Source organism: Pelophylax lessonae, assembly GCF_965119305.1.
Source record: "Pelophylax lessonae genome assembly, chromosome: 2".
NCBI lineage: Eukaryota > Metazoa > Chordata > Amphibia > Anura > Ranidae > Pelophylax > Pelophylax lessonae.
Genome location: NC_138769.1, coordinates 343,824,166 through 343,841,525, shown reverse-complemented (window position 1 = coordinate 343,841,525; position 17,360 = coordinate 343,824,166).

The window sequence follows — 17,360 nt, the reverse complement described above, 5'->3', positions numbered from 1 at the left end:
TTTTTTTTTTTCCAGTGTGTATTTTGCATCTGCCAGATATAATACCATCTGCACAAACATATATTTTAACCACTTTGTTGATACAAATGTGCAAAAATCTTCCTCATCTTTTCAAATCATGTTGCTATATATATATATATATATATATATATATATATATATATATATATATATATGCTGTATCTATACAGTAAAAGGTATTTGATCCCCTGCTGATTTTGCATGTTTGCCCACTGACAAAGAATTGATCAGTCTATAATTGTATTGGTAGGTTTATTTTACAGTGAGAGACTGAACAACAAAAAAATCTAGAAAAACACATTTAAAAAAGTTCTAAATTGATTTGCATTTTAATGAGTGAAATTAGTACTTGACCCCTTCTTAAAACACGACTTCAAAAAATACAAGACTGAGGGGTCATTGGCAGCATTTAAGCATTACAAAGAGTGTAATAAGAAATGTAAAGATGAAATCAGGGCGGCTAAAATAGAACACGAGAGACATATAGCGGAGGAGAGTAAAAAGAACCCCAAGAAGTTCTTTAAGTATATAAATAGTAGGAAAGCGAGGCCAGAACACATTGGCCCCATAAAAGATGATAAAGGAAATATGGCCACTGAGGACAGAGAAAAGGCGGAAGTGTTAAATAATTTCTTCTCTTCAGTCTTCACAAAGGAATCAGGGGCTACACAAACCCAGCTTGTAAGGCCGAACTAAATAATACACCTCAGGAAGTGCCGCCATGGCTAACAGAAGATAGACTTAGAGCTAAACTAGAGAAACTTAACATAAATAAATCCCCGGGACCGGATGGCTTGCACCCGAGGGTTCTTAATGAGCTCAGCCAGGTGATTGCCAGACCATTATTCTTGATCTTTAAGGATAGTTTACAGACGGGTATGGTGCCAGCTGATTGGAAAAAAGCCAACGTGGTACCAATATTTAAAAAGGGGCCGAGATATATCCCGGGTAACTATAGGCCGGTCAGCCTAACATCAGTAGTCTGCAAAATTTTGGAGGGGATGTTAAGGGACCACATACAAGACTTTAGTAATGAAAACGGTATTATAAGTAGTAATCAGCATGGATTCATGAAAAATTGTTCGTGCCAAACCAATCTATTAACCTTCTACGATGAAGTGAGCTGCCACCTAGATAAAGGTAAGCCTGTGGATGTGGTGTATCTGGACTTTGCAAAGGCCTTTGACACCGTTCCCCACAAACGATTACTGTACAAACTAAGGAAGGTAGGTATGGACCATAAGGTGAGTACCTGGATAGAGAACTGGCTCCAGGGGAGAGTACAGAGGGTGGTGATTAATGGGGAGTACTCGGATTGGGTGGGTGTGGAAAGTGGGGTCCCCCAGGGTTCTGTCCTGGGACCAATCCTGTTTAATTTATTCATAAATGATCTAGAGGAGGGGATATCTAGTACAATCTCAGTATTTGCAGATGATACTAAACTAGGCATGCCAATATCTTCTATGCAGGATGTGGAAACCTTGCAAGCAGACCTGAACAAAATAACGGGGTGGGCAACTACATGGCAGATGAGGTTTAATGTTGAAAAATGTAAAGTAATGCACTTGGGGGCCAGAAACCAGAAAGCAAGCTACTCACTAGGGGGGGGGGGGGGCTCTGGGTGAGTCTAGGATGGAAAAGGACTTGGGGGTACTGGTAGACAACAAGCTTGGCAGTGGCATGCAATGCCAAGCCGCCGCAAGCAAAGCCAACAGAATACTGGGATGTATAAAAAAGGGGATTCACTCCAGAAATAAAGAGATTATTCTCCCACTCTACAAGACTCTGGTCCGGCCACATCTGGAGTATGCTTTCCAGTTCTGGGCACCGGTCCTCAGGAAGGATGTGCTGGAACTGGAGAAAGTCCAGAGAAGGGCAACAAAAATAATTAGGGGAATGGAGGACATCAGCTATGAGGAAAGACTACAAGCACTGAACCTTTTCTCTCTGGAGAAAAGATGATTGAGGGGGGATATGATATCAATGTACAAATACTGTACTGGTGACCCGAGCATTAGGAACAAACTATTCAGAGAAAGGAGATACAATAAGACACGTGGCCACTCACTAAAACTAGAGGAAAGGCGGTTTAACCTTAAAGTGCGTAAGGGGTTCTTCACTGTAAGAGAAGTAAGGATGTGGAATTCTCTTCCACAAGCAGTCGTATCAGCAGGGAGCATTGATAGTTTCAAAAAACGATTAGATGGACACCTTAGAGACCACAACATACAGGGGTATACAATGTACGGTTAAAAGCAAACACACACACGCATCATGGGTTGAACTGGATGGACTGATGTCTTTTTTCAACCTCACTAACTATGTAACTATGTAACTATGACTTAGTCCCACTCCTCTTTGCAGATCCTCTCCAAGTCATTAAGGTTTCGAGGCTGACGTTTGGTAACTCAAACCTTCAGCTCCCTCCACATATTTTCTATGGGATTAAGGTCTGGAGACTGGCTAGGACACTCCAGGACCTTAATGCGCTTCTTCCTGAGCCACGCTTTTGTAGCCTTGGCCATAAATACACATCCATGACCCATTTTCAATGCCCTGGCTGAGGGAAGGAGGTTCTCACACTGGATTTGATGGTACAAGGCCCGTCTATCGTCCCTTTGATGCGGTGAAAATGTCCTGTCCCCTTAGCAGAAAAACACCTCCAAAGCATAATGTTTCCACCTCCATATTTGACAGTGGGGATGGTGTTCTTGGGATCATAGGCAGCATTCCTGCTCCTCCAAACACGACTAGTTGAGTTGATGTCATAGAGCTTGATTTTGGTTTCATCTGACCACAACACTTTCACCCAGTTTTTCTCTGAATCATTCAGATGTTTATTAGAAAACGTCAGACGGGCTATATTTGTATATAGTGTATTATAGTTAGGTTGTTGGTTTGGTTCTGCTTTATTGTCTTGTTTATTTTTCATTTTTGCTGTGTTTATGGTCTGTTGGTGTTGGATAAACATTATTTAAATAATACTCAGTCTAACTAAGTACAGGTACACTAAACTGGTCAGCCCTGCTTCCACTGAATACCTGCACTTAGTGTCCCTTACATAAAACTGATGCCTACTAAAGACCAGATAGGCTGCACCTGGGAACTGGGAGGTATCTTTTCAAAACATTTGCTTCCCTTTATCTTAGGATGCATGTAGGAACGACAATATTTTGTGTGAAACTGTAAAATGTGTGATAAAGATCCTTGCCACCAGATTTTGCAGGATTGCACTAGTGAGAAGCTGCTGGAATATAATCGGGTGGTGCACTCCTTACAGGTTTCTTTTTAGTGAAGGGTTTCTGTTTAGTGAAATGCAGCCTTTGATTGAAATTTGTTCTAAGCTAGTTATTTCTGTTATTCCTCAAGGCCCTTATGATTTCTTTCTCAATGTAGTATATCTCAGATTAAGTCTTTAGCGTGGTTGCTGCATGATGACAAATCTTATTTTATGAGCATTAGTCAGCTTATTCACAAAGGGCTCTGTTAGATTGTATCACTGCTGTGCAATCTCTAGTCAGAGGAGTAAAAGGCTAACTAAACTTTGTTCAGACTTTACTCCCAAGTCTGGTCAGACATACTATCCCCAGTCTCAGTCGATTCACACCAATTGGGCTATGTTCACACAGGTCTGACACTGAAGTCACAGGACTTCTGATCCGACTTTGCCCTGCGACTTCAGGTCTGAATTCTATGCGACGTCAATGAATGGTATCTAACTTTGAGATGATTGTGACTTGTCCTTTGACCAATCAAAACAATTCCTTCTGGTATGGAAGAAACCTCATGCCAAATTTAAAAAAAAGAAAAAAAGAAGTGCGCATGTGCGGCGGCTCTGCATGGACGTTTAAGTGCAGAGCTCTGTCTCGCTCCGGCATCTGACTGCTCCTACAGCCTAGCAGATGGCACATCACACTCCACAACCCCCTTGCCTCTGGACCCCCAGGGCACACTTCTATGCCCGGCACCACAGTCAGAAGGGACTTATTACGGGCCTTAGTCTCTGAACCACCGAGGCCTACTTTTTCCAAGATGGCCCCGACCTCTCCTCCAGCCGGAGGCCGCAGTGGGAGGACTGAGCCTGAGGACATTTCGGACCCCATAGGCACCCCACTACAGCCTCAGAGCCCCCTCGACCATCCTGTGAGTACCTTTCCTGTGCCCCCTGTAAGGGTAATCCCAAAACTCACGGGTTTCAATAACATTTTGACTGTTGAAGCCAGATTGAAAATTATATTTATTTAGACAAACATGTAGATAGGAAGCCATGTTTGGAGAGCAAGTCAATCTTACATTACATTCTGTTGGCTTAATGAACATTGCTCTCCAAACATGGCTTCCTATCTACATGTTTGTCTAAATAAATATAATTTTCAATCTGGCTTCAACAGTCAAAATGTTATTGAAACCCGTGAGTTTTGGGATTACCCTTACAAATGGTCCTTCGTAGCCGGGTAGAGAAAATCCATGGACATGGCTAAAAGAAACAGGACAACACAAGCTGGGAATTCACGTCTTCAGTAAAAGGTAAGCTAACTTTATGCTTACTGCGATTTCCCCTTGTGTTGTGCTGTTTATGTAAGTCGATGTAATGGAGAAGTACCCTTCAAAAAAACCTTGGCTGTTGAATTTTATTATTTTAAATTTCTTTTTTACTTTCCCTACTATCTGTTACTTATTACTGTCCTTTGCATGAGTGTGTTCTGCTGAATGTTTTGCCCTATTTCAGGAGCAATGTGTGGTTAGGTAAGATTTCTGCAGTTCCTGAGATCGGGAGACCGACCAGGTCAGGAATCGGGTCTTCGGACTCAAGATCATTCATAACGTATGATTGATAAAGTACTATATGTGGTGGGGCCCTGGTTTATTGCCAAGGGTGATGGGCTGCTTAAAAAACAGCACTGCTTGAAGCTTTAGTACTAGAATGATTGAGAAAACTGTCTTCCCGTTCTCTTCTGCGTGATTCTTCATAAAATCACACAATAAGCAGGAGTGCTGTCTTCTCTATTCCACAAACAGTGCCTATAAACTGAAGTGGAAGACTTTTTAGGAAAAACACAACTATCAGGTTATATACTCTCTCTCTCTCACACAGATTCAAAATGTATCCTATTATACTGCACCATTTTTTGGAATATGTTTTGCTGTGTGTCCTGCATATGAGTGGTTGATCGCTGAAAAAGGAGTGCTTTTTACATTCTTCAACTATTTTAATACTGAACACCCTAATTAATTTGTGTGCCTGTCAGTCTGTGTGGCTGATTTATACTTTATAGTCTGGTATAGATCCTGGGCAAGGATTGGGGCCAGATATATAGTTCCTGCTATTACCTAGGTACTTTTGTGTCTGTGTGAATTGGTGACCTGGTAATAGATTAATTCTTCAGGAAGTCTCATCACCGTGTAAGATGGGGAATTGTACCACCGTGTACACCTCAAATGAGGATCTGTGTGATCCCACTGTGAACCCTTCCTAATCGCCAAAGATATTGCCCATCAGTCTGTGTGGCTGAGTTGTAACTTTGGAGCAGGAACAGTTCGTTCCCTGAAGAAATGGAACTAAGGCACACAGGGGTTTGTACCTCTAGAACCCCAAGTTCTCCAAAGAATGTAAAAAGTATGATCCAAGTGTTTTCAAATGAAGCAAAAGCAGGCACTAGATAAATGGATAAATGCAAGTGAACAGTGTGAAAACATGGTGAAGAGGAGATTGAGGGGAACCAATGAGAAATTTGAATGAATACAGATGTAAAGAACCGAATAATAATAATATTTCTTAAATAACTGTAGGCACACTGTACCCTGAACTACCACCTAGATCGCTTATAATGACCGAAGTATAGGCATAGATTAGACCCTACTGTACACAAAAAAAAAAAAAGAGAGGAAAGATGAGACCTACTGAACTGGACTAGGTACAGTCCAGAAGTAGAGAAAGTGCAGCTTTATTAAAGAAATGTACTAATATTTTTGTCTACAGGTTTTAACTAGCTAATTGTAAGAGTATATTATGCTGGAGTGGCCATACATGTTACAATTTTTGTTGTACAATTTTTCTGTTAGATTTACCACAAACAAGATAATATGAGGTCAAAGCTAAACACTTTCACTTGTATCCAATTAGGCTGGCCTTTGTAGTACATTGTTGAAGGTAATAAATCAGTAAATGAAAAAACAATCAGCGCAGACAGGTAAGTGTAGCTAAACTAGATGGAAATGCCAGCTGAACACCGACCCAGGACACACAGCAAAAAATCCCAGAGAGATATGACAGACAAAATGATGCAGCGCAAATCCTGTAAATAATGACATAAGAAATAAAGAGTCCCAAAAAGATGAAAGAGACAGTTCCTTAGGTCCAATCTGTGTTGAAAGAGGATATAGGAGACAACGACTCCACACAGTGATCTCCCTCCACCATAAAGCACACTGATGCCCTCACCTCATGATTCGACCACTGTGTTACCAGAGGTCAAAATTCGCAGTGTCAATCCACATCAATAAGCAGGCTTCAGGTACATTCCTATACACTCCTTGATAACTAAGGACCAGATAGGACTCACAGACCGGATTCCCCAAATGTAGACATTCCGAGGTATAAATGAAAGAAGAAAACCTCTAAGTGCAGACTGCCAGTACTAAACTTCTTTTAATAAATATAGTTTGCACTTACATGGTAAACGATAAACACAGGCACATCAGTACAGACGGATGCGGCTCAACCTCCCGTCTGACGTCACCCGCTGCTGCTGCTGTTCCGACTTCCGAGCGTGTGTGGCTGGCTGCTGGTATGCACAGCCCACGACGCTGAAGTCTTATCGATGTGCACCTGTACTGATGTGCCTGTGTTTATCGTTTACCATGTAAGTGCAAACTATATTTATTAAAAGAAGTTTAGTACTGGCAGTCTGCACTTAGAGGTTTTCTTCTTTCATTTATACCTCGGAATGTCTACATTTGGGGAATCCGGTCTGTGAGTCCTATCTGGTCCTTAGTTATCAAGGAGTGTATACGAATGTACCTGAAGCCTGCTTATTGATGTGGATTGACACTGCGAATTTTGACCTCTGGTAACACAGTGGTCGAATCATGAGGTGAGGGCATCAGTGTGCTTTATGGTGGAGGGAGATCACTGTGTGGAGTCGTTGTCTCCTATATCCTCTTTCAACACAGATTGGACCTAAGGAACTGTCTCTTTCATCTTTTTGGGACTCTTTATTTCTTATGTCATTATTTACAGGATTTGCGCTGCATCATTTTGTCTGTCATAGTTGATGGTAAATTTAAAAAAAAAAAAAAAAAAAATTTGTACAGAAAATTGTATGAAAATTGTATCGTGTATGGGCAACCTTAGTCGTGTAGAGGTGTATGAGATTAATGGATTGTTGTTATGTTGTGTTAGTTCTAATAATGTTCCTAAAGTGCTGTATCAGCAAAACATTTTTTACACTTAATGAATATTGGTTGCATAATGTTTTGTTTTGTGTTTATGACTTTTAAAGTGATGTGCCTTTGCCACAAGTACAACTAAAGGTAAATCAGTGCTATGCTGGTCATGGCAACTTTTAGAAGAAAGAAAATATATTTGGTGTGTAAAGTGTGACCTTAAAAGGACTAAAAAATGTTATTTCTATTTCTAAATCGTTAGCAATTTGAATTTGTAAAATTGTGTGAATGTACAGTCATTTTACACTCGTGAAAATCGTGAATATAAACCCTTGCTGGGGTGGATAACCATGTGATCATTGGTGGTACATCCAATGCAGTTAATAAAATTAATTAAAAGAAGGAAAGTGAGGTTAAAGCATTTAGTGACATGTAAAAAAAGTATTTTCACAAATGTCGTTTAAAGTTTGAAATTCAGGAGCTCTGTCTTAGTTTAAAGTTGCTGAAACCCCCCCCCCCCTCTACTTTGACACAGGTTTGTTGCAAGACTTGTGAGTGTGAACAGCTGTATTGTCATGCAAATTGACTGAGCTGAGTAAACTTTTATATAAAAGTACAAAAGAATATGTTAATTATATTTATAGATGTGTATTAACTATTATTTTTGCTTTTGTAGAAAAAAAAAAACAAAAACAAACAGTTTTTGAAGAATGTTCCAAATGGGTGCAATATGGTGAAGTATAATTTCTTGTAGCCAAATGGGAAATTACTGATGTTTATTTTTGAGCTGCTCATTTTTTTTTTTTAATCATGGTGAACAATAATATTTTTTTTTAATTTATGGTATACCATAAAATATAAATAAATAAAAATCCACGTGGTAATAATTAATTTGACGTCAACAATTTTTGGTATTAGAGAAGTGCACTGTTAGGAAGGAAAATGTTTGACATGCTTACTGTATGCTAAATTCCTCTAACCGTTGGTTTATTTTTAGGAGGAAAATATAATGTTTTGTTACTAATTTTTTTGATGCTTATCTCTCAGATAAATTGTATGCCCTGGTTTTATTAATTTGGGACTTTCGGAACAGAGGCAGATCACAGCCTTCAAAGACAGTTCACCAATGGAAGTATTGTTTCCAAATTGTTTAATTCTGGTTTATTAAACTGTTTTCATATGTAAATATTTATGGGTTTCATCCCCATATACAGTAGCTAATATTGGTGTTGTACTGCTTGTAGCAGTTTCTAATTTCTTATTAATTGGGAGTCAGATATTTGATGTGTTCTAATCTGACATATATGAGCTCTGGCATTAATGAGTTTCTATGCCTTAGATAATTAAGCATCTCCTGTCTTATAAAGTTTGTATTATATTGTGAGATGGAAGAATAGGATGGAATTGGATAAGTTGTTGCATGTGCTGTGTTCTCCCCAGATAATGCCATTAGGTATCCTTCCTGTCTTAAAATGACCTGCTTTCCTGTGAGCCCTGAACCCCAGTGCTGCAAGTGGTTCTTACTAGCATTTATTTTGCTGCCTGCCTGTAAGACCAGAAGCCCAGTGCTGCACTATACTCCTGCCATTCTTGTAAATATTGTATTCTGTGTTATCCAAGTTTTTGTCTCTGCACTTACATGTTCCTGGTCTACTGTAGGGTTGTTGATCCCAGCCATAGGCGATAGGCCCCCCCCCCCTTTGAGACAGCCTATTGTTCATGATAAGTGTTTCCTTTGAATTCAGGATAGTGTACACAGTTTAGTGTGGATGGTGGTTGAATAACGCATTATATGAAATGAGAATGATTTCTCTTTGTATTAAGACATTTTTGTTTTCTTTTCTTCTAGGTCTTATTACCCTTCACAATATAGATTTACTTCAGCAGAAAAAAACTCAACAGCTTTATGGGCATTTTTTTGTTAATGATCTTAATGTTGGACTAACAATCTGAGTGACGCCATCTTCAACAAAAAATACCCTCCTTCATTCCTGCACGTTATGACATCACCACAAACAGCATTGATGGAGAAGAGCGCTTTAAAAAAGCCTTTTGATATCTGAAGAACTTTGATACTTGTCATGTCAGCTGTCTAGAAAAGTTAAAGCTCAGTTTGCTATGATTGCAAAAAGATCTGCACACCTACCGGAAGTTTCTTGTCATGTGGACTGCGATGGTCCTGAAGAGAAGAATATTATGTATGAACATTGTATGAGTTCTTAGGTGTTGCAGTGGAGACTTATGGAGGACTAGCTGTCAAAGGAGGAGTCAACAAAAGACTTGGCGTTCATACACTGTTAGACCAACACATCATTTATTTTTTAGACTTTTTGATTTTTGGGTTAGTTTTGTCACATTTTTTATTTTTGAATATTTTGTATATTTTAGCCTTGACAAAGCAAAGTGAGATTTTTCTGCAGAAGTAAATGGGATACATAATTCAGGAGAAATATGAACTAGAAAATATATATATATATATTTAAACTAAGATTAGGCAGTTGGAGGGAGATGTCAGGGAATTCAGAAGGGATTGATAGCAATTGTAATTTTATCTGCTTTTCTTAACAATGCATTTTATGTTAGGCTGTGTATGTGTTATGAGACCTAGTTTGTTCCTTCTTCCTCATATCAGCACCTCCATAAAGCCATATGTGGCTTTAACAGTTACCAAAAGTGACTGTGATGTGAGATCACCACACAGGGACAGCAGAGCGGAAACCGCTACACTGTTAATGGTCACAGGCCCAACTCTTCACTACAAATAGTGTGTGGATTGCTTGAGATAGCAGTGATATGTTTCCAGAACTCCAATGTAGGAAGGGACAGTTTTGTTTGTGGCAATATATATTGCCAACAGGAGGATTATTGATGAGTAAAAGGGAAGCAGCCATTTTGTTTATCAAATATTTACTTATGATTATCGGGCATGGATTTGTGATTAAGCAGATATATTGGATTTATCTTGTGTGAGAAGTCATATTTTAGAGCAGCTGTTGTGTTCAGCCCCTCATTTGCAAGATTGCTATCTCAAGTCTTTAAAGATTTGTTCAAGGAACTAAACTGGAAGTCACACATCTATGTGAATGGCCGTCCGCATACCAAAAGACTCCAAGATGTCATCAGATGGGACTTCAAAAGAAATTAGATAGCTAGGTGCCACCCATTGTAGTGTATAAAAGTGTATTACAAACCCTAGCCAGTTAGAGCAATGTTCATTAAGCCAACAGAATGTAATGTAAGATTGACTTGCTCTCCAAACATGGCTTCCTATCTACATGTTTGTCTAAATAAATATAATTTTCAATCTGGCTTCAACAGTCAAAATGTTATTGAAACCCGTGAGTTTTGGGATTACCCTTACACCCCCTACTCCCCTGCATTCACTGAATCCTATATAGGCCGGACACTAGAAGATCTTCTATTATCCCCTATGGAGGACATTGCTAACAGCCCTGGCCTAATTCCTGAGCTGCAGTTTGAAGCCCATAACAACCCATCTAATATGCAGGGAATGCTGGCCATGTTTTCCAAGATGCTAGCAAGGGGATTATCTCATACTGCCACCTAAATCACCTCCACTATACAAAGTGATACATAATCTGAGGGCCCGTATTGAAGTCATTGAGCAAAAAAACTGATCACACCATTGCCAGGGTGAATACCGCTGGAATTCAGGATATTCAAGATCAACTTGAAACAGCGCTATCTAAAATAGATGACCTGGAGAATAGGTCCCAGTGCTACAACTTTAGGATCCGGGGTCGTACGGAATCCATAACCGATGTTAAAGCTGCGGTACAATCTTTTATTTTGGGTGTCATCCCTGATATACCCACTCACCGTCTTGAATTGGACAGGGCCCACAGATCCCTCCAACCCCCACGGAAAGATGGCTTACCCAGGGATATAGTGGTGAAACCCCACTACTACTCTGTAAAGGAGGACATCATGAAACACACCAGGCCTTCCTCTCAACTTTCATTGAAGGATCATACCAACCAAATCTTTGCAGATATCTCACCTGCCACTATTCAGTGGAGGCGCTCCCTCAAACCCCTTCTTTCCATCCTCACACAGAAGAACATCAAATACTGGTGGTCCTTCCCCTTTTATTTGAGTTTTTCATTCCAACAGAAAACCTATGGCTTCTCTTCTCTAGCGGATGGCGAGAGACTGCTCCTCCAACTGGGCCTCATCAGTAAAGATTAATCGATTGACTCTTCTCTACGACCTTCATCGTCCAAGCGCCCTACGCCTACAAGTCTTCTGATCGTGGCAAAAGCAGCAACACAAGTGCTCTAAGGAATCCAGATCACCTTGAATCTCCGGTCTTCCCCCTCCCCCTCCCAGGGGGGGTTGCTATCTCTTTCTTTGCTTTCCCTTTTGGTTAGCCCAGTAACCGGTGTTCACTGGATTTTTGTACTCCTGATTGGACTATTTTTTTTATTTTTCAAGCGACCATTTTGAAGCCTTTTGCTCCCTTCCTTTCCCCCATTCCCCCCCCCCTTATTTTTGGGGGGTCCCTTAGGTGGACCCGGGGTCCCGTTGGGTCGTCCGGTGGTAATCTCCCATCCCCGCTTTGGGGAGCGAGGGTCATCATGTTATTTGTTGCCTTGTTTACACACTGTATCTTGCCCTTTACCGTGACAGCTCAGCAGGGGGCATTCCCCCCTTCTGTGCTGTCTTCATGATTTTTCTGAGCATTTCCCGGAGTGGCTGTCATGCTCCTCCACCTGCTCCTGCGGTCTCACGAGATGGCTATCTTGTGCCCCACTGGAGCAACTCCAGGACCCCGATTTGGGGTTCTGGTATGTTGTTCCTGGTCTACTTCTGGGACATCCTCTCCCCGTAGTATTTCCAGGTGTGAATGTTTGTCACTACTTTTTTTTTCTGTTGATCATATGTTTGCTGCATGGTATGCTGTTATAATTTTATTAACTGATGTGCTTCTTCCCCATCTATTTCATTCCTATTCTGTCCTCCCTCCTCTCCTTCTCTCTCCCCATTTCTCTTAGTGTCTCCCTTCACCGCTGACCTCCTTCTGCAGACAGTGTGGTTCCTCCCGGTCCAGCTCCAGTCTCCAGGTTCCCTCTCCCCGGCTAATCCTGAGGATCTTTCCCATGAGGTAATCTGTCTTTGTCTCCATGGCCACCTCTGATCTTTGACCACCTTCGCTGCGCCTAGCTTCACATAACGTCCAGGGCCTCAACTCCCCGATCAAGAGGCATAAGTTGTTTCAATATTATCACACTTTACACTAAGATATGTTGCTTTTGCAGGAAACCCACTTCCCAGCTAAATATCCTTTGTATCCTTTGTTCATTCTAAATACCCAATATTTTATATGGAAAATTCTGATACTAAGACTAAGGGTGTGGCCATTTTCCTATCTGGAAAACTTAAATTTTCCCCTACCAAGATCTTGAGGGACCCCGAAGGGCGATACAGTTTTTTGACATAGATGGGCAGCCTTTTACTCTCCTCTCATACTATGCTCCCAACACGGGACAAGCTAAATTGTTTGCAGACCTGGCTACCCTTATCACACTGCACACAGTGGGCACTTTAATTATGGGAGGGGACTCTAACTTGGCCTTGGACAACAGCATTGACAAATCTAGACCCCTGGCATCCCCTTTTAAGCAACCCTCCAGGCAGAGCCTCCAGGTGGCCAAAATAATATCCTCATTGGGACTCGTTGACATCTGTCGGGAACATCATCCTAAATCTAGAGATTATACTCATTATTCCGCTCCCCACCTCACCTATGCCCGCATTGACCACATCTGTGTTCCCTCATCTTTTATCCCCAATACCCTGAAATCTGAAATCCGCGACACGCCTTTATCAGACCATGCTATAGTCTCCCTATCCCTTCTCATACATTCCCATCCAGCGGGCCCCAAATATTGGAGACTTAATGAAGCCGCTTTGTCCAACCCTGTACATTGCACCATTATTGATAAGGGTATTAGAGAATACTTTCAGTTGAACGATGTAGATGGTATTTCCCCTGTTTCCCTCTGGGCGGCCCACAAGGTGATAGCCCGGGGGCAAATTATACAACTCGCATCGAAGCTCAAACGCGAAAGACATCACAAAACTGGTACATTACTTCCCATCCCTTTGCAAACTGCATAAACGGAATCCCACTAAAGATTCTTTACAACAGTTGGATGCGGCTAGAATTGCCCTGAATTTAGCTCTCACCACTGCAGCTGAGAAGCATATCCGCTGGACGAATGCTAGATTTTATTCCGAACGAGATAAAATAGGCACACAATTAGCCTCTAAACTATCCCCTAAGCCTTGGTCCCATGCCTTTCCCAGGATCAAACTGCCCTCCGGGGTTTTGTCCCAAAATTCTCTTTCAGTAATGGCCTCTTTTCACGACTTCTTTGACGAATCACAGCTGGGTTCCCCCTCCTGTGTCGGGGATTTCCTGGATGCGGTCCCCCTTCCCAAACTCTCTGCCCAACATCAGGAATGTTTGGAAGCACCGATCACAGAGTCAGGAGTTCTGGCTGTGATCAAAAATTTGAAAACGGCATCGGCCCCATGCCCTGACGGATTTCCTTCACTGTAACCATAAGACTTTCTTTGACTCCCTTACCCCTCATTTAGTGAAACTTTTTAACTCCCTTAACTCGGGTGAACCCCTACATAGGGATCTTAATTCCGCTCTGCTGACTGTCATCTCCAAACCCAATAAAGATACCAGTGACGTTTCCAACTACAGACCCATCTCCCTCATCAATAATGATATCAAAATCCTTACTAATAGACTGAACTCCTTCATTGCTCTTTATGTCCATAAGGACCAATCATGTTTCATCCTGGGCAGACAAGGGATGGATCAAATCCGTAGGGCAGTTGATCTTATCTCCATCCTGGGTTCGGCATGGGATGGGGGTCCCCCCCAGCGTGGTCTTCTCCTTTCCCTCGATATCCAAAAGGCCTTGGACACGGTCTCCTGGTCATATATTTTCACAGTGCTTAAGAGGTGGGGATTTGGACAAGCACTATATTCCCATTCTTCAGCTCGAGTACGTCTCCATGGCTGCTACTCCGAACCCTTTCCCATCGCCAGGGGAACGCGCCAAGGGTGTCCTCTTTCGCCATTGCTTTTTGCTATTGCGCTCGAGTCCCTTGTAATAGCCTTGCGACATAATCCTGATAAAGCTGGGGTCCGCTGTGGTCATATTGAACATAAATGCGCACTGTTCGTGGATGACCTTTTAATTTTTTATCACCAACCCTTTGGTGTCTATCCCTAATACCTTCAAACAACTTGAAGCATTCAGTAAAGCTTCTGGTCTTGTGGTTAATATGACAAAATCCTGGGTGATGAACATCTCTATTGAACCCTCCCAACTTTCCACTTTATGGTCCAATTTCACTTTCAACTGAAGCTCAGACTCGATACCATACCTGGGCACAAATCTGACCCCCTCCATAGGGTTCCCTCTATTCTGCTAACTACCCCCCTCTCATTAAAAAACTGAAAGCTGACCTGTCCACTTGGGGTTCCCACTCCCTCTCCTGGTTGGGTAGAATTCACTCCATTAAAATGACTCTACTCCCCCGAATTCTCTATATATTTTGCTCTCTCCCGATTCCTGTCAAGACTGCTCATCTGAGGGAAATTCAGGCCACCACCATCAGATTTGTCTGGGGTTCCAAGGGCCATAGATTTGCTAAAATGATGCTATATCGTTCACGGCACAACGGAGATCTGGCTTTACCGAATCTCCGCTGGTACTATTAAGCTGCCCAACTGTCCCAATTCTCCTCCATTTATAGACGGGGCTCTAAACCTGATTGGGTCCACATTGAAAGGCAAGCAACCCCTCACCATACGCTTGATTATCTGGCCTGGTGTTCCCCCAAATCTAGACATCTGGCTCTATCTCCTACCCTTTCGCATTCCTTCTCTCTCCATGATTCCCTGCTTAAAAATCCTACGTTGGTATCTGCCCAGAAACCCTTAACACACCTCTTCCATAATCCCACATTCCTTCCTGGACAGAATTTTAGAGCCTTTGGTTGATGGTTGAATAAAGGATTGTTCTGCATAGGACACTTCTTCAATTCTATTGGGCCCTTGTCATTCCCTCATTGCATTAGCTCACTCAAAATGCCCTTGACCGAGAGGTATCGTCATTCTCAAATTTCACACTATCTTCACTCCATCTGGCACAATAAACCCAAACCCCCCCAAATCACACCTTATGAGCAATGGTGCTCAGAGGCCAGAGACCCCAAAGGTGGAATCTCTATTATCTATTGCACTCTTTCTGACAGTACAGACAAACCCAACTATGCACTAGCCTGGGAGAGGGACCTGGAGACGGAGAGGGACTTGGACGAATGGTGCTCCCGCTTTCACCGTTCCTTTACAGGTATTTTAAATGTCTCCCTGATTGAAGCAAATGTTAAACCGTTTACTCGATGGTATCTAGTTCCCTCCTGTCTAGCCTTTATGTACCCGAACGCTTCCCCCCTCTGCTTTCAGAAATGCGAGCTGACTGGTGACCTTCTCCACATACGGTGGTCCTGCCCCAGGATCAGTTCTTACTGGAATAATCTATTTCACATTGCCCGGAAGGTCATTAACCACCCCATAGCCCAATCTCCCCAGATTGCTCTGCTTAACGGCATGGTCCCTGGTATATCTAAACACACACGGAAGCTACTCCACTTTATCCTGTTGGGCGCTAAGCTCACCATAGCTAGGGCCTGGAAGAAGCCAAAGGTCTCCATTAGGGAAACCAAATGACCAAATTTAAAATATCGTGGATAATGTCCCAAGAATAAATATCCAGCATCTTTGCCGATAAGGTAGCTCAGTTTGAACTGGTCTGGGAACCTTGGGCTGCATTTGTACAGGTCTCTATTTAAAGTCTAGAACCAGAATGTCTGCTTTCATACTATTCTATCTCCCTCGTCTTTAATCTAATCTAATTATTTGGGGAAAAGAGAGAACTTACTGCGCTACCCTTTGTTCTAACTAATGAACAGCTCTTAATATGGGTTTTTATCAGCAGTGTGCGATGTGGTGAATAAATAAATAAATAAATAGATAGGTGTGGATCACTCCAAACTCAAATATAAAGTGCAATATTACCCATACAAGATGAAATGCAATAACAATATCAGAAAGGTGCAAAAAAACATATACATATATGGATTGATTATATTGAATGGTGACAGTCCATTTAACGTGACTAAAGTGCAAAGTGCTGGATAAAAAGTCTCTTTTGTGCAATTTTCAAACGGTGGTGACTCCTGTGACCCTCTGTATCACCCTCCAGTGCTCGAAGGTAAGGTATCCCACTTACCAGATGTGGTGGATTCTTATGGCGTACGCCAAAAAGAATCTATATGCGCTTGTGTGTTTCTCCTGATTTCAGATAATCCGGTTCTGTGTTTCGCCCATATTCACTCGGGATAAACAAGAAAAAGAAATGCTCCTCATAGTGTAGAAAGGTAACGACCTTTATTTTCACTCGAACACATGTTTTAAAAACACACTCTTCATATAAAAAACATCCAGTAAAAGTCCATAAACACTATGGTAAAAACTCCAAAAATACTTGTGCAAATATCGCAAGGAAAAAAACCGTGAATGGTCACAGCAAAATTAGGGTACCCGTTGGAGGTGGATCTGTAGAGCGATGATCCCCACTCCAGGCCACATGACTTCAACATGGGGGGTGGGTGCTTTGGGGCATCCCCAAAGTGCCTTATCCACATGTTGATGGGGACAAGGGCCTCTTCCCTACAACCCTGGCTGGTGGTTTTGGGGGTCTGCATGCAGGGGGCAGGAAGCCCCCAGATCCTGCCCCCCCATATAAATATACATTGTACCCCTACTCAATCACAAAAAAAAAAAGCAGTGTAGTGCTAAAAAAGCAAGAGATGGCTTTTGACAAGTCCTATATTAAAAATTG